We start from the raw sequence: 18,733 nt of genomic DNA on the forward strand, positions 1-18,733 counted from the left end.
ATATCCTGTCTTTCAAACTCAAGGGCGCCCCAAAGCATATTGCAATATCATCAAAACTATTCAAAACCACTGTTAGCAAATTTAAACTAAAATCAATTAGAAGCAGGATTTTAAAGGGGGGGAACGATGATCTTAAGTCAACTAAAAACAAAAATAAGAGCAAATAGGACAAGAGGACAAGAGCAGGTAAAATCTATTAGCGATAAAAGTGCTATCCAACTCATCAAATGCTGACAGTCTCCAGGGAATAAGCTGAGTTGGATTTTGCGCAGCAAAGAGTTCCACAATGACAGTGTAAGCACTAAAAAGTCCCTGCCTTATTTGCCCCTTTGCTTTTTAGTAGTTGGAGATCTCACAACTATTATTGATGGATGGATTATTTGAAATATGTAACTTTTGTCACATGCCTCAAGACTCTCGAGAACAATGCCCAAACAACGAATTTCATCTTGAATTGCTCTATGCGAGGGATGTCCAACTGGTCAATTATGATTCAAAAAAAAGTTCAACAACAACAACTTTGGCTTGCCCCCCCTTCCCCCCTCCAAGGGTAGATCACGACCAGCATTTTTATACTGGGAGTAGATCGCAGTCACTTAGAAGTTGGTCGTGCCTGCTCTATGCCATCTAGATGAAATGTGGTCTTCAAGGTTAAGAAGGAGTTAGATGTTGTTCTAAAGTGGACTTTCAGCCAGGCATGATGATGATGATGATGATGATGATAAATAAATAAATTATTATTTATACCCCACCCATCTGGCTGGGTTTCCCCAGCCACTCTGGGCAGCTTCCAACAAAATATTAAAATACAATAGACCATCAAACATTAGAAGCTTCCCTAAACAGGGCTGCCTTCAGATGTCTTCTAAAAGTCTGGTAGTTGTTTTTCTCTTTGACACCTGGTGGGAGGGTGTACCACAGGGCAGGTGCCACTACCGAGAAGGCCCGCTGCCTGGTTCTCTGTAACTTGGCTTCTCGCAGCAAGGAAACTGCCAGAAGGCCCTCAGCGTTAGACCTCAGTGTCCAGGCAGAACAATGGGGGTGGAGATACTCCTTCAGGTATACTGGACCAAGGCTGTTTAGGGCTTTAAAGGTCAGCACCAACACTTTGAATTGTGCTCGGAAACGTACTGGGAGCCAATGTAAGTCTTTCAAGACCGGTGTTATGTGGTCTTGGCGGCCTCCCCCTGTCACCAGTCTCGCTGCCACATTCTCGATTAGTTGTAGTTTCCGGGTCACCTTCAAAGGTAGCCCCACATAAAGCGCATTACAGTACTTCAAGCGAGAGATAACTAGAGCATGCACCACTCTGGCGAATCAGTCCGTGGGCAGATAGGGTCTCAGCCTGCATACCAGATGGAGATGAATGATTGTAGTGAGCCATTCTTTGGTTTCCATCAGATGTTAACCGGTTTCAACACATAAGGTTAAGTAACTTATGCATTTAGGGGCACCAAGGATCTAACAAAGAAAAGTCGCTTGAATTTGCTCAACTTCTCTATTATTAAATGCTTGTATCCAAATTGGAATGCCAAACAATAACTGAGAAAGGACCTTGGCATTAGAAATATTTATTGCAGCAGGGAGCATATGATTGTCTCTGAGGAAGAAAAAATAAGAATTGCAGATACCCAATCGATCTCTCAACTGGGATATTTAAATCACTGAACAAGGCTGCTCTTAGGTCCTCATAGACTGGGCAAACCAGTAAGTAGTGGGAAAAATCTTCAGGCATATTAAATCCACACTGGAAAACTCTCTCTTCATAAGAAATCCAGCAAGAGGTTCCGTCAACTATGGTGGAGTGCATAGATTGGAACCACGAGCTATAAAGGCTTTTCTCCATTTGACACTTGTGATGCTGATCACATAGTGAGGGTGAGGATTCTGAAATGATAGTCTGACATACCAAGCAGCAGATTTGGAAAGACATGCAGAAGTGTGATCAGCACAAAAAGGAAACTGTAAAATCACATGCTGTCGTCGTCTTCCCATTTCAAAAGCACAGATATCCTCCTAAATATTGTAATGCACAATCCAGGCATATTCCTATCCACAATTAGCTTAAATACGCAACATCTGGTTTTAGCCATTTGTGTGTTTTTTTCAAATATGCTGCTTGTTCAGGAAACTTATCCACAACCCCAAACATGAAATTCTTGCACTGGGAATATAATAAAATAGACATTTTGTAATGCCTATTTTCTTCCCCTGTCTGCAGCTCTATTTTCCCTTATCACCTTCTTTTCCTGTTCATGTTCACTTCACAATCCCTCATACACACACACACACCCCATTATCTCTTCTGGTTGTTCATTCTTTCTTTGTCTTCTTTCTGAGAATTCTTGGGCACCAAGCAGCTGGGGAGAATCAAAATCTCACTTTGCTCTTCAACATCTTTCTTCCTTGCTGCCATCTCACCTTTGTGGGAAGAAACAAGGCATGAAATGTTTCTTGCAGAAATCACTTCTATTCTCCCGAGTGCTTCCGCCACTTCCTCAGTTCCCTCATCTGGTACACAAAATTTTCTAGCTGCTGAACATTTAGTGCTTTCAGTTTTGCTTCCAGATGCCCAGATGTTATTAATTAAAGCAGAGGAAAAAGAGGGGAGAGAAATCCAAGCCATTGTTGTGTGAATGTTAATTAGCATCTGAAAATGAAAACTTCACCGTGAGGATTTAGCTTTCTACACAAACACATTCATTCTGCCTCTCTTACATTTTACTCTGACTCCTGATGTCCAGGTAGCTTCTGTTCTGGTCCTATCATTAGGTAGATTAAGACACATGCTTCAGGTGACAGAGGCATGGGAAGCAGGAAGAAGCAAGCAAGGAGTTGAAGGGAAAAGCTGTGTGCCATGCAATCTGTGCTGCACCCTGTTGCCCTCTAGGGACAGAAAAGGAATCCATCTGAGTGTATTTATACGTAGAATTTGGTGGTTTCGACTTGATCTAATGTTCCCTGTATAAGACCACTCACATTGGGCAAAGATTTCCTGCATTGCAGGTGGTTTGGCTCAGTGTCGGATTTACGTATAAGCTAAACAAGCTATAGCTTAGGGCCCCACTCTCTTGGTCCCCCCCCCATTAAAGGAAATAAACTGGATGTACATTTCCAAAAATATAAGATAAAAAAACAAATAAAATAAAACCTACATACAGCAACAGTGTTTTGTGTTGTGTAAGCTTCCATGATGTAAGTAATGGGCCCCACCTGCTAGCCTGCTCCCTAAAATATCACTGGTTTGCTCATTTCTATATAAAGGGTGACTAAATTCTGCATGGACTGGCTGCGTGGCAACATTTAGCATGCATCTGCAGACTGCAGTGCACCACAGTTGAATGTAGGTAAAACTGTTGTACCTGTAATCTAATATTAAAGAGTGCTTGTAGACTGATGATCAGGCAACATAAGGGAATGAGCATATATTCAGCACAAAAAAGTGACTATTTGTTGTTGACAATGGACAGCTGGACATATTACCTTCAGTAGCTTAGGGCCTCATCAAACCTAAATCTGGCCCTGGTTGGACTAGATGACTCTCATGGTCCCTTCTAACTGTGATTCTGTAATTCTATGCACTACACATTGAGAACAGTGTGTGCTGCTTTAAACAGCCACTGCGTTCCCCAAATAATTCTGGGAACAGTAGTTAGTTAAGGGTGGTAAGAGCTGCTATTCCCATCACAGAGCTGGTGGTCCCCTCAGGGTAGTTTAACAGTCAATCCCTCTTCCCAATGAATGCTGGGAATTGTAGTTCTATGGGGGGGGGTGTTCCTCGAAAACTTTCCCTAAAATATTGAGTGGTTTTACTTCATTCCTGTAACAAGGCTTTGTCTGAAGTTTTTGTGGCTGGCAAAAGCTAACGAACAATATTATCCCACAGACAGTGGTTGGTAAATACAAGATTTAGGAAATTATATTAATTCTGGGCACAATTCAGCCCAAATTAAACACTTCAAACATCACCTTGCCAACAAAGGTCTGTATAGTTAAAGCTATGGCTTTCCAAGTAGTGATGTATGGAAGTGAGAGCTGGACCATAAAGAAGGCTGATTGCCGAAGAATTGATGCTTTTGAATTATGGTGCTGGATGAGACTCTTGAGAGCCCCAGGGAATGCAAGAAGATCAAACCTATCCATTCTGAAGGAAATCAGCCCTGAGTGCTCACTGGAAGGACAGATCCTGAAGCTGAGGCTCCAATACTTTGGCCACCTCATGAGAAGAGAAAACTCCCTGGAAAAGACCCTGATGTTGGGAAATATTGAGGGCACAAGGAGAAGGGGACGACAGAGGACGAGATGGTTGGACAGTGTTCTTGAAGCTACCAGCATGAGTTTGACCAAATTGCAGGAGGCAGTGGAAGACAGGAGTGCCTGGCGTGCTCTGGTCCATGGGGTCACGAAGAGTCGGACACGACTAAACAACAATATCCATTGAGTACTATTGAAAATAAAGCATTTGCTTAACTTTTTTTTTAATCAATGGGACTTAACTTTGGCTAGATATTGCCCTTTGTATATTTTTGAAGCTAATTGCTGGTCTGTTGTGTTTTAATTGTGCATCCACACTCTGGAAGCAAAAGCTGCCCTCAAAATTGTTCTTAATTTTTACAGACTTTCACAATAGGATTGCTGATTTTTACCCAGTGTGCTTTCCCTCCAGTGTGCAGCACCTATTCCTTTGACTGTAATTTGTTCTAACTGCCTTTAATATTGATTTTCAAATTGCTGTATCTTGCCCCTGGGGCTTGCGGGTGAAAGGAGGACAATAAATTATCCAACAACAACTTGGAACTACTATTTCCATAAATGAATTTAAAAATTACAGTGATGCTGCTATTAGGGTTGCCATATCTTGAAGAGCAAAAAAGAGGACAGCCCAGCTCGGGCTGGCAGCAGCCGCAGCATGCAGAACAGACCAAGCCCGAGCCCGAAAAACTCAGACATTTCCTTTAAAATGTAAAATCTGCCCAGATGGACGTTGGCCCCCCAGAAAGAGGACATGTCTGGGTTTTTCCAGAGGTTTGGCAACCCTACAGTGTTATCAAAGCCACAGTAGCTAGTGGTCACACTGTTACTGTTTGTATGTCTGTTCGTTCCTGGAAGGGTTTACAATATAGTTAGCATCCAGCAATTTATCTGATTTCCTTGACATGGCACAACCCAAGATAGAGGAAAAATTTGTAAAAATCCATCCAAATGGTTAACAAAACCAACATCCGTTCAAAATCTTAAGACAAAATCCACTCGCTGGTTGGCAATAGAAACATGTCTTCTCTGAGTCAGCCGAAGTTTGGAAAAACATTTTTTCTTACTTTCCTGCCCTTATGAATACACTTTCCACTGAATCTGTTTCTAACTTTGCTAAATATTTAGCAATGGTTTTCAATTTCTCCCATTTGCATCTCTTGATCTATATTTCAACTCCGAATATCCTTCTACTTAGTTTAGAATCTCAGCAATCTCTTTTTTTCTCCACTTTTTTTTTTGCAAAGGACTTCTTTTTATTTGATTCTCTGTTTCCTTTCTCTGCAGTGTCAGTCCTAATTTTTCAAGCTGTCAAGCAGAAAACTCATTCATACCTTTATGAGAATATGACGCATTGTGAAGACGCTGGCCTAACAATATACTCTGCATATCTGCTTGCATTCAAGCACACACACACACAAAAGAGGGGGCTTATATTCCACTTTTATCCCATGCTTTATTAAGTTTTAAGGTAGAAATGAGATCCCTGCATACATGTCAATGAGATCTGTGCAATGGGAGACAGTGGGGCACCGTGCTGAACTTGTGTGCTTAAATCTTCAGTGGGATAGTAATGAGATAAATGATGAATAGTTAGGAACATTCTTTGGATTTCCATAAATAAGTAAGTGCTTTCAAGAGTCTTATAAAAGGGTAGCCACTTGACTTGCTGAGGTGCAAAGCGCCTTTATCTGTTGTAGTGACATGGAAACAAGAGAAGGACAATGGTCACATCAGCCCAATCTTCAGAGCACCCTAGATTAAAAGCAAGAGAATGTGCCAGAAGAAACCAGGGAGAAAACTGATTTGAAACATGTATCGAGGTAACTGCTTATGTTATCACTGAGTGTTGTCTTTGGCAATTTATCGAAGTAGTTCTTGGCACACTGGTATCATGGGAAGAAGGCAAAATTCAAGCCCATCCCTTTCCTTGTCATTATTGGCAGTGGTGTTTGTGAATATGTAATATACTCTCTCTGGTCTCTGGCGCACCAGAGCCCTGAAGTCATCTATACCACTTCTTCCCCAGAACACATCTATTATGTTTACATGCCTCTTAAATCAAGCAAATGCAGAGTGGAAAAACTCTTAGTTCCTTTCAGTCACTATATCACACAAGGCTTCCTTACCCCTATCGGCTATGAACATGTGAAGGAATAAAATAATTAGGTTACGACTTTAGGATGACAATTATAATTGACTTGAAAGGGGAACAGGCCTGGATTTATCATCATCATCCTCATCATCAAATGAAAAGTAAACTGAATGTAAAGAAACAGGCAAAGTAAACTAGGTCGACAGAGCCGGAGAATTTTTATCCTCTAAATCAGGGCACCGACTCACCTTGCCTTAATTCTCAAAGGCCTCATTATTTTCTTCACAAGTTAACAAAAAGCAGCCACATAAATCATAAGCAGAACTCCAGGTTGCATCATTACAAATGTTTGCTGACACTCCTAACTAGGATTTTAGGAAGAAACATAGGCAAACAGGCCGCGATTTGCTATAGCTTTAGGGGACAAAAAAATAAATCTGTTCATCATTACTTTGTTGATTCGCATGAGGTAGCAAACACCCATCCCAAAGAATTCATTTATCATCTACAGCAGGCCCTGCTTTCAAAATGGAAGCTGCTAATCCCTGATGGGCACATAACGCCTACAAAAATTATGGTCTCTTTCTGCCTTCTGTAGTGTAATGGTTCTAGGGGTTGCTCGTGCGTAAGTCGTTGCCACTCCTGGCTAGGTTACCTGGGTGAACCCTTTCTGTCTGGACAGCCACTCACCAGTGGCTGTCTCAATCACTGGCAGAATCTGTCAGTGGGCGTTTCTTGAACTTCTTCCAGCAAAGACGTTCTTTGACGCCTAGTCTCCTCCTACTCTCCCTGCGCAGAAGTCTTCTGCGCAGGGAGGGTGTGGGCAGCGGAGGACCCGTGCTCTCCCCGCTGGTCTCCGGCGAGGAGTCCTGGAGCCCCCTCGCCGATTCCCCCTTCTTCCCCCCCTTCTCCACTGGTGCTACGCTGATTTCCTTCCCCAGCAGATGGACTGCATCCCTCTGGAGCCTTCCCTCTGCCTCTGGCTCCGATGGCAGTTCCCTGACACGTAGCTTTGTGTGTCATGAGTTTGAGTGCTGACTCCACTTTGCAACATGACTGGATCTGTGGCAGAGAAGCACAGAATACTTTCTTCTGAGAAATTCACCTGGTTTGGGCTTCTTTCCAAATTCTCAGAAATTTTACCTAAAGGTAAATGTAAAGGGACCCCTGACCATTAGGTCCAGTCGTGGCCGACTCTGGGGTTGCAGCGCTCATCTCGCTTTATTGGCCAGGGGAACCAGCGTACAGCTTCCGGGTCATGTGGCCAGCATGACTAAGCTGCTTCTGGCGAACCAGAGCAGCGCATGGAAACGCTGTTTACTTTCCTGCCAGAGCAGTACCTATTTATCTGCTTGCACTTTGATGTGCTTTTGAACTGCTAGGTTGGCAGGAGCAGGGACCAAGCAACAGGAGCTCACCCCATCGTGGGGATTCGACCGCCAACCTTCTGATCGGCAAGTCCTAGGCTCTGTGGTTTAAACCACAGTGCCACCTGTGACCCACGTGCCTAAAGAGGACCCTCCAAATTCACACTGAGGTTATGCACATACTCCTGTTTCCCTGCATCCACCACAGACTTTGGAAGTGGCATTCTGAACTCATAATATTAGCCCCAATTCATATCTATCATGTATCTATCCTGTAGTTTCTTATGAAATACTGCCTTTTGCTGCCTTTTTAACTTCGCCAACTGTTCTGAGTGGAAAAAAAGAGCAGCCTAGCTGTGTTTCAAGCTTGTAATGTGTACATCACCTGAGTTTTCTTTCTAGCATCCTCTAAATTCAGACTGAGTTTTGCATCTAGATAAAAACCTGAGGTCAGCAATGGGCTGTGCAGAGGCCCTCCCTTCATCCCCAGAAACTGTGCTATAATCTCACTGAAATTCCTTGGACTTCTGTGAGAGTCCTCTGGTGTTTCACCCAGCAGAGTGTTGTGTTCAACTTTTTAAAGAACCAGCCCCCAGAGCAGTCTGTGTGAAAGAAATGGGCAGAACGGTTATGCTTTTCTCACAGAGGCTTTTCCTGTGCCTGCAAAATCTCTCCAGGGAGCTGAACAATCATGAACCCAAATGGAGCAGGAACAAGAGCTGTAACTACACTCCACATTTTCTAGTCTGCCCCCCACCTCCGATAAGTTGAATATAAAAAAAAGAAACCTAGTGTATGATGCTGTTCTCATATATCCAACACAGTCACTCCGCAAATTTTCAAACTATGCTAGAGGAAGCTCTCATTTGTGGCATCTGCAGAGGGCCATCCAACAGATTTTTTCTTGGGTTGGGGATGACAATGTAAGCACTCCAAATCAATAAATGAGTCAGTGATGGCAAGGCCCAGGAAGTCATGACCTCTGAGAAACTTGCTTTTCAGGTCTACTAGTCCCTGCTGCTGTTCATCTACTGGTGGAGTCAGCAGCCAGACAATGCCTTTCCACTCAATTTGAGAGTGTTTTAATTGAAAACCTAAAAGGTGGGATCCATGTTTCTACATCTATCAATTTTCTGTTTAACTGAGCTTGTATCCTGTTTCTGCTAGTTCACGAGTTAACCCAGGGGCCCTCAAAGTGAAACCATTCAACTTCATTGCGGTGGTCTGTGGCATGTTTTTGAAAAAATTAAATTATTATTTTTTACAGAAGCTAGCGCAGCCCGTTACAACTGCTAAATGGAGAAAGATTATTAAGTGGTATGCCAAGACCTTCACCAATTTTCAAGTGGTCCATGGAGGAAAGGTGAGTTTCGGAAAAACAAAGGTCACCTATTTGCTGATGTGTGACCCTGGTAGCTACTGAATTTGCAGGTAACTTGGCCCAAATCAGCCCATGACAGAATCTTATCTTTCAGGACTACAGTATCTTTTCAGGGCCTTTTCTCCTACCACTGCAATTACATCTAGCCATTTCACTATTTGACCAGAAATAAAGAAGTGGGATGTGGGTGGCGCTGTGGGTTAAACCACAGAGCCTAGGACACAAAGCCTAGGACTTGCTGATCAGAAGGTTGGCGGTTCGAATCCCCACAATGGGGTGAGCTCCCATTGCTCAGTCCCTGCTCCTGCCAACCTAGCAGTTCGAAAGCACGTCAAAGTGCAAGTAGATAAATAGGTACCGCTCTGGCGGGAAGGTAAACAGTGTTTCCGTGCACTGCTCTGGTTCACCAGAAGCGGCTTAGTCATGCTGGCCATGGGACCCGGAAGCTGTACGCTGGCTCCCTCGGCCAGTAAAGCGAGATGAGCACCACAACCCCAGAGTCAGCCACAACTGGACCTAATGGTCAGGGGTCCCTTTACCTTTACCTTTAAAGAAGTGGGACAGGGTCCCCTCCTGTAACATCCTATTGCTCTTTCCAGTTTGTAGTCTCCACAAGTATAACACAATATAACACAAATTCTGACTAAATATATGAGTAAGAATGAGGCTATAATTATCTTGAAAAGCAGTGGATAGGAATTGGACTGGATTTAGGCTACAGATGATATTGAAACAGTTAGTGAATGCTTGCATTGCTAATCCTACAAATTTCATTCTATAGTAGAGAATCATGACTAATTAGTATTAGTTATATTTTCAGCAGTGCATTCCATTCCTTCTCTGCTCCATCATGCCAAGTTTTATTTACATGTTGAGTTGTACTTTTATACTGCCTACCGTGCTCCCCTGAGAGATACCACCCAGTAGAGACTCGAATGAAATGGCTCGAATGAAATGGCATGAAATCCATAAATTTAATGAAAACAAAACAGATTCGACTATATCATGATGTCAATGGAGATTTTTAACAACAGCAAAGGGATGACATTTCAGAACAGATGAGTCAACTTTTGGGGGTGGGGCGAAATTAGTGAAAGAGACAGGCAATTTTTAACAATTGAAATAGTTAAGCAAGATTCAGGGCGTATTTTTGGCTCGGTCCTAATTCCAATTCACTTTCTTGAATGGTAGAGATGTTCAACCTACCCTCGAGCTGCCCATGATTTTCAGTGTGTCATCGCCCAGTTTCATTCATGATCACGATTCAGCGAAAGTCTGTTGAATCTATTGAGGTGCACAGTTTGCACCTATCCACACCAAGAGGCCAGTCTTGTATAACATGATTTAGCTAAGCTATTTGTACCTCTAATACTCTCCACAGAGGCTGATGGGAGGGGTGGGGGTGAAAGGCACTTCCGACGTAGAAGGAGGTGGGGTTGCGGGCTTCACCCTCCCACCATGCGCGCAGGGGTTGGCTCTCAGCCTCTGCCAGGAAGCTTTTGGTACATTTGGTGGCGTGTAGAGTGGCAGCTCTGGGGGGTTGGGTCATTGACCACCCCAACATCCAGTTCAGCTAAGTGGCCCTCTACCGAGAGAATGGCATACATCTTTCCGATGTGGGAAACAATGTATGGTTGGTGGATATGATGGCTGGGATTAGGGATTGGTTGCAGGTTTGAGGGTATTGGCAGCGAGCTTTTGCTCGAGTGGCGGTGAGGCATTGGTATTGGTATTGTTATGTAGATGGAAGGGGGGGAGCGCCATCACCTCCCCCGCATATTGAAGAGTAGTCCGATAAAGGATTCCGGGGGCATGGCCCTGTCCGAAGCCTATGGAGGTGAGGGCCTAAGGCACACCCCCGAGCGGTGACCCTGGGGGAGTTCCTAGTTGATGTGCATCAGCAGGACTCCCCCTACGGGTGGTTAGCCCTTCCTGGACTTCAAGCAAACAGGCTGAAGCCGGATAGTCGGTTAGGACCAATGCCTAAGCCAATACTGCTCATCACCTGTAACCAATAAAGTTGTGGCCATATTTAGCCCATTAACCTTAAATATCTGTGCCATGTGTCTTTATTTCCACTGGGGGTAGGCGGGAACTCGCCACGCAAACCCATAGCCAGGAGCAAAATCTCTGCTTGTTTAAGCGCATCAGCCCTTTTATGACATCTCACAACTTGTCATCCAGTGCTGTCTGTGAAATTGCCAACTGGTTCTGAGTGTGATGAGAGGTTAAGTGGCATTGTAAACGAGTGGGACGTCGAGCTAGTAGAGTCCTCACCTTTGACATGTCCATCATCCAGCACATCTCTGCATACTAAGTGCCTGCTGAGAATGCCATGAATGGCAGGATACCTTGGTTTTCCATAAATGCTGTCATTTATTTTTATTTTATTTAAAAAAAATATGACAAGACTGGTTATGCAGAGGCAGTTAACATTTCAATTGCTGTGTTAAAAGAGAAATTCGTAGAGCCCTTTCCCCCAGATTAATGCTTTCAGCAGAAACACTTTGCTTTATCTAATGTCCTGTGGTGATGATAAATCAGTTTAACACAGTTTCAATAACAGCCTTCATTCAAACTGTTCCAAAGTTCAGTGGACATGACAGAAATTGTCATTAGTTCCAAAACTGTGGCCTACATACCCAGCATCAAGTCTCTGATACAGCATGACACCATTATGCTATAGTATGTTATTAGCAACCCTTATGATGCTTTGTGTGTTGATAAGGGGAACACTACAAGCACCTTAGGCAAAGTCAATCTGCTCCTACCATGAGGTAGAATGAAAAAAGGCAGCTGAGGTCAGCATTTTGGGATGACATGCTGTATGTTTCTCACTGAGGTCAGGGAATAGCATTTCCCCAGTTTTGTCTGGTCTTCATTATAGTACCATATTTAAAAACATGTCAGAGCAAGATACTCCCAGGTTGTGACCATTTCTCCATGTGTCATAAGTGCTAGAAAATAGTAAGATTTTGTAGGCAGCCTGTGAATTAGCGGTTCATGGTGATTTGTAAACATTCCCTAAATGGCCTCGGTCCAGTATACCTGAAGGAGCATTTCCACCCCCATCCTTCAGCCCAGACACTGAGGTCCAGCACTGAGGGCCTTCTGGCGGTTCCCTCACTGCGAGAAGCAAAGCTACAGGGAACCAGCCAGAGGGCCTTCTTGGTAGTGGCACCCGCCCTTTGGAATGCCCTCCCACCAGATGTCAAAGAGAACAACAACTACCAGACTTTTAGAAGACAACTGAAGGCAGCCCTGTTTACGGAAGCTTTTAATGTTTGACGGACTACTGTATTTTAATATTTTGTTTGAAGCCGCCCAGAGTGGCTGGGGAAACCCAGCCAAATGGGCGGGGTATAAATAATATACTACTACTGTTATTATTATTATTATTATTATTATTATTATTATTATTATTATTATTGATTTTTCTTGAGGAAAAACAGAGTAGATATAAAGCAAAAATAAATGTGCACTCTAATTGGGAATGTATGTCACATATATTCCTGAAAAACATCACTAATTGAATTTTAAAATTATTTTTGAAATACTGCATCCAAAGAATCTTTCCAGTTTGGGCTGCATACCCATCTCCATTTAAAACACTTCCTTGAAAGAATCATGGGAATCGTAGTACTGGCAATTGTAGTTCTGTGAGAGGTGAACTACAATTCCCAGGGTTCTTTGGAGGAAGCAATGTGCTTTAAATGTATGGTATATATACAACCATTTTTTTTAAAAAAAAATTACATCTGGCAACAACGAAATGATGTGTGTAACCCCTCTGAGAAGTTTCAGTAGTGCTTTGGAAACTTCAGAGTTACCTTGAAATCTCTCAGCTGTTGTTCCTGAGAAGGAATCCTATAGTTCTCTTTGAATTTTGCTTTAGGTATATTTTAGCTTCTCCTGCAATGCAGTTTCAATACCTGATGATCATTCTACCCCCACTCAAGTTTTCTTAAGTGATGAAGAGCCCTTCCCTGGCATTCACTGCACTGTAAAATTGATTGGCACACCTTGAAATTAGAGCAGCAGCAATCCATGATATAAAGAAGAGGAAAATGTATAAAGGTGATGCAGAAAACTAATTGTTCTTTTAAGATGCAGAGGTGGTAGAATTCCACTTTGGCCTACCAGTGAGGGGTTGTTGTTTTCTACCACATAAAAGCAAACACATACACACACACAAAGTTAGAAACCTAGCATGTAAGGGGGGGGGAGTGTTAGTGTATTCCTGTCCCTGATATGCTAGTTTACTGCATGCAGGGAAATTCTGGCTGTTTTCATTCACCTTTCATTCGTATTCCTTCCCACCCCAAACACTTTGGAATAATATGCTTCGTTTTTGCAAGTAGAAGAAAAAGAAAGCCTCTTCCTTTCTTCGAGAAACTGAAAAAGGGAAATGCATTGGTACCTCGGGTTACATACGCTTCAGGTTACATTGCTTCAGGTTATAGACTCCACTAATCCAGAAATAGTGCTTCAGGTTAAGAACTTTGCTTCAGGATGAGAACAGAAATTGTGCTTCGGCAGCACGGCAGCAGGAGGCCCCATTAGCTAAAGTGGTGCTTCAGGTTAAGAACAGTTGCAGCTTAAGTACAAACCTCCAGAACGAATTAAGTTCTTAACCCGAGGTACCACTGTATCGTTGAAGAAGAGCTGCGAAACTTGGAAATGCATTTGTTCATTTAAAGAGTGAAGCAGAATTTATGCAGCTCCATTGGATATATCCCTCTTCTTCTGTACCAACAGGCAGGAGTTTCTAGAAGTTTCCAGGAGTCATTGATCCAGCATTCACACACTTGATTGTGTCTCTTGTGTAAGCACCTACAACCACCTGAAGACTGAGCGATGTCTTGGCATCTGTGTGAGGCAGATCAACCTGGCCGTTTCCTTGCCACTAAAAGATTTACCAAAGTGTTACCTGAGAAACAAGTTTTGCTGTTTCTTACATTTGGGGTGGTGGCTTCTGAGGCCCCCTTTCTCCCAATCAATTGACCAATCTCTCTAGTACTTTAGACTCAATTTTTCTTGTTCAGCTGTGACCTTGATGGATTCCATTTATTTTCACCATCCTTCCCCCAGACCAATTGTTCAGCAGCAGGGCTTAAAAAAAAAACCCTCAAAGCAGATTTTACATGGTTCACCTGTCACATAGACATGTACTGGATCAATTTACAGTGTGGGACAAATATTAAAACTTCTCAGGGGAAAGGGCTGGTTGGGAGAAACTATTCCTGTGAGAGTGTTTTTGTCCCTTTGAGATGAAAACTGGGCACTATATAAAGAATACATACAGAAGCTGGCCAGTTTTGTGTATTTATCAGTATTTTGTCATTTGAGACAGTGCTGAATTCTGGAATTCTGTTCCATTATGTATTTCAAAATAGGCCATGGTTGTCCTAAGCTTTTTATTTTGCCATATCTGTCTGCAAATAAACTTGGTGCAACTGTTTAATACTTCTGTTTGTTTGTTTCTCTTTCTTTCCCTCTTATGTGTATTATATAGGCCCTGCTGACACTTAAAGGTAAAGGTAAAGGTACCCCTGCCCGTACGGGCCAGTCTTGCCAGACTCTAGGGTTGTGCGCTCATCTCACTCTATAGGCCGGGAGCCAGCGCTGTCTGCAGACACTTCCGGGTCACGTGGCCAGCGTGACGAAGCTACTCTGGCGAGCCAGAACCGCACACGGAAACGCCGTTTACCTTCCCACTAGTAAGTGGTCCCTATTTATCTACTTGCACCCGGGGGTGCTTTCGAACTGCTAGGTTGGCAGGCGCTGGGACCGAGCAACGGGAGCGCACCCCGCCACGGGGATTCGAACCGCCGACCATGCGATCGGCAAGTCCTAGGCACTGAGGTTTTACCCACAGCGCCACCCGCGTCCCGTGCTGACACTTACATGTGCATCATTTTTAATTAAATTTGTATACCACTCTGCATGTGAAGATCACAGGGTGGTTTGCAACAGAAACATTTTATCACTTCAGTCTGCTGTATCAAATGAAGAGTTACATGTATGAAAGAGCCTTTGGATCAGATACAACCAGTGCTTTTTTCTGGGAGCGACGCAGAGGTATGCATACCCCTAAACATTTTGTGAATCTTTGTACTTTTGTCCATTTACTGTATTTATTTTCCCCGATTTGAACTATAGAATGGTGATTTTCTGGAGTCTAAATGAGAGTTATGTAAATAATCTTGTCTTTTTTCTCTCTTTGTTTCTTATCTTTGTCACTTTATTTCTTCTTTCTTTATATTTTTTATTTTATATATTTTTCATTTGTTAATGGTTAAGAGATAGCATACAATGTTTGTATAGACATGCAATTTTTAAAAATCAATACAGAACAATATTAAAAATTAAATTAAAATAAAATAAATGAGAGTACCCCTAAACATTTTTTTTTTCAAAAAAAGCACTGGATACAACCTTACTATTACCTCAGACACAATCTATCTAATGGAGGCAGTTCATCTCTTCAGTTGACAGTCTTCAAGGTGTAAAAAATGAGGCAGAAGCATGAACTCATATGTGTGCATATGTAAACCTATAAATTGTTACTGCACATACCTCCAGTGGGAAATGTTTCATGGGAGTGCAAAAGTTTCCCGTCTGGATCTGCGTGTGTCAACAGGATTCTGAATTCAGAGTTATGAGGTTGTAGAATTCTGAACTCCAACTATTCAATGCTACTCCTCCCTAGAGAAGACTCACTGAATTTAATGTATCCTGAATCGCAATCTCCATGCTAGTGGTTGGTGTGTTTGTTTTGTTGAAAACCAGGATAAAAGTGTGAAACCTCCTTCTCTCTCTCTCTCTCTCTCTCTCTCTCTGTGTGTGTGTGTGTGTGTGTGTGTGTTGTGGATGCAGAGCAGGGAAAGCAAGTCAAGATGATAACACTTGTCCTTCTTTTATTCCTTTTCCTTACTTCCTAGCCACACTTTGCAGTTTCGGGGTGTTCACCATCCTGCATGAACGTACTGTCTCCCTCAAGGATCCTGAGATCACATTAAGGGTGGCCAAATTCTGTGTGATTGCCATAAAACTCAGGGAACAAGCTTTGCTATCAGAGTGATTAAGGCCTTAAATGATAATTTTAGGTTATATGTTAGTGACTAAGTTTTAATTTATATATATTTTTAGCTGTTGCTATATCTGTATTGTCCCTGTTCTACCTAACTGCAAATTCAAATGTATCCCTATCATATTTTTTTTTACTTCCTTGATATTGTATGTGGGCTGGAACTGGTCTGTGACCGAAATAATAAAATTCATTCATATTGTCTACCTGGGCCCCCACACTCAAGGGTCAACCTAGATGTGATGTTTAGCACATGTTTGTTTGTTTTATTTTTAAAATAGAAGTTGAGCGGGGAGAGAGGTGGACCATCCAAACCGGGACTATGGTATATAAGAAAGGCAATTTAATCCCATGTTTCCATGGCAGTCTCTTTCCTGAGTGGTAGCCAGTGCAACTGAACCAATAGTGCACCCTTAAATTCACTTCTGCTGCCCACCACTAGTGCCAATTACATCTTTCTCCAGGAGCAATAGCAACCTGGTTAGAGGATGATGTAGAATGGGATCATGGCATGGAAAAGATTAAATCACTTTTATTTCTCTGGGCCACCCCATTGCAATACTGATTTGAATTGTCTCTTAACCTCTGGGCCACATGTGCTTGTTGTTATCATTGCATGGATTTTTCTTTCTCTCTTTCTCCACACACACACACACACACACACACACAAACAGAAAATTCCCATTTTTCATTCATTCATATATGTGTATATTTTCCCATGCCACATCTCTGAAATATACTCTATGGGATTTGTTATGTACTGAAGTTCTCATCTTGGGCCAGCAGGGAGATACTCAGGTCCACATATGCAAATAAGGAATTGAAAGTGACATTCAGTGATTGGATAGTTACACAAAGTTGTTACTGCTGCATTGTAGTGGAGCTCTATATAAGCAGGCTGGCTGAACCCTTCAGTTCATTTCTGTTCTGGGTCTGTGAATAAACAAGAACTGTTTGAAGAATCGCTGTGTCGTCTGCTATGTTTACCCACAACTTAACAGGATTGTGCCAAACATTCAAGGCCAACCTCATGCTTAGGTGCACCTCTATTGATATGCACATTAATTACCCCAAATGAGGTGCTAAACTGCCCTTTTAATATATAAAACACACACACACTTTAAAAGTTGCAATCAGCTCTTCGGATATCCTAAATGATTCACAAAGACTAACCATTTTAGGCTTGTTTCAGCCAAACACCTGCATAATAAAACTCCTGTTGTGCACAATTGGTGAAAGAGCAAAACACTTTCTTTCTTTTCTTTTTTTCTTTTGGCCCTACATTTTTCAAAGAAACAGAAACCATTTCTCACCGGGAGCAAAAAAAGGGGGGGGGGGACTGGAACACTCTGGCAAATTGCCACTCAGAGCTGTTTTCCAAGTGCAAAGGATTCTTTTCCACTTGTGCTGAGATCATGAAAGTGGTATGTGTTGGAGAAGCAGTGTTTGCACACAGAATAATTCCCCCATAAGATTAAACTTGTGAATTTGCAGGAAAAGAGCCTTGTCACTTTCCCAGTGACAAAAGGGCTAAATGTAAATAAATCTTGCTTAAGCTAGTGCAGTAGTGTTTTTTGGCTATGAGCCAAAGTTTTGTGTTCTCTCGTATAAAAAGATTTCCTTACTAGTTGATTTGCACACTGGTTTGCTGCTGAGCAGAATTCTGTAAGAGATGCAGCTTTCCATTGCTGGAGCATAGCTGTCAAGCGTCCCTTATTTGGCGGGACAGTCCCTTGTCCCTTATCCCAGCGCCGTGTCCTGCTGCTCTCCCTCATTGATGATGTCCCTTAAATTTCCCGGGTTTCAAAGGAAGCAGCTCCTCTCCTCCCTTCCTCCTGGTCAGGGAGGAGGGAGGCTCCAAATGTGTTGCTTGGCTGTGTTGCTCACCCAATAAGAAGTCTAAGAATGACTGGGGGGTAGAGCTTGCATGCCTTGTGCTGATCAAATCGGCTGCGTTGCCTGGGGACTCACCTTTGCTCAGCGCTTCCCAGTGAAGAGGTGACAGTGGTTTTCCTTGAGGCTTGAGGCTTCGTTTGGCTGCTGGCTGGGCTTTCTGCCTTTGGCTCGGAGGGGCTCAGAAGTTGAACATACCTGTGCTTGGAAAATCCCTTATTTTGGCTGCTGATCCCTTATTTTTGAGGCTGCTGGTCCCTTATTTTCAAATCTGTAAGTTGACAGCTATGTGCTGGAGCAGAATTGAACTGGTTTTGAACTAGCTGGAGTTCTGTGTTGTCCACTCTAGGCCCTGAAGAATACCAAATGGGTGCTTTGAAATGCAAGTCCAGGCAAAGATTAGCCCCTGAAATGAGAACTAGGTCTTAGCTGGTTCTTGTGAAATACTTTTCCTCTTGCCATTGAAGTGTTAAGAGTCTGCTCTGCAACAATGCAGGGGTTCAGATGGATGAGGCCTGTTAACATCCAAACGATGAAGCCTCAGTGTCCATGCCTGTTTCTCATTCAGCAAATCCAGACTGTGAGTTTGCACAGTCCTTTGAAAAGACTTACTGCAGAGCCGCCTACAGTATTTCAAAGCTGGCACCATTCTGATC

At 42.8% G+C, this 18,733-nt stretch overlaps 1 long non-coding RNA gene across 1 annotated transcript in view; it reads left to right on the plus strand.

Annotated features, from left to right (window-relative positions):
* The window catches only part of LOC310852181, a 110,531-nt gene that overhangs the window by 37,329 nt on the left and 54,469 nt on the right, over positions 1-18,733 (plus strand). Inside the window, exon 2 of the long non-coding RNA XR_014568014.1 lies at positions 13,587-13,747. This is a non-coding gene — a long non-coding RNA (uncharacterized lncRNA). The remainder of the gene's footprint in view (positions 1-13,586; positions 13,748-18,733) is intronic.

Source organism: Podarcis gaigeae, assembly GCF_964106915.1.
Source record: "Podarcis gaigeae genome assembly, chromosome: 9".
Lineage (NCBI taxonomy): Eukaryota > Metazoa > Chordata > Lepidosauria > Squamata > Lacertidae > Podarcis > Podarcis gaigeae.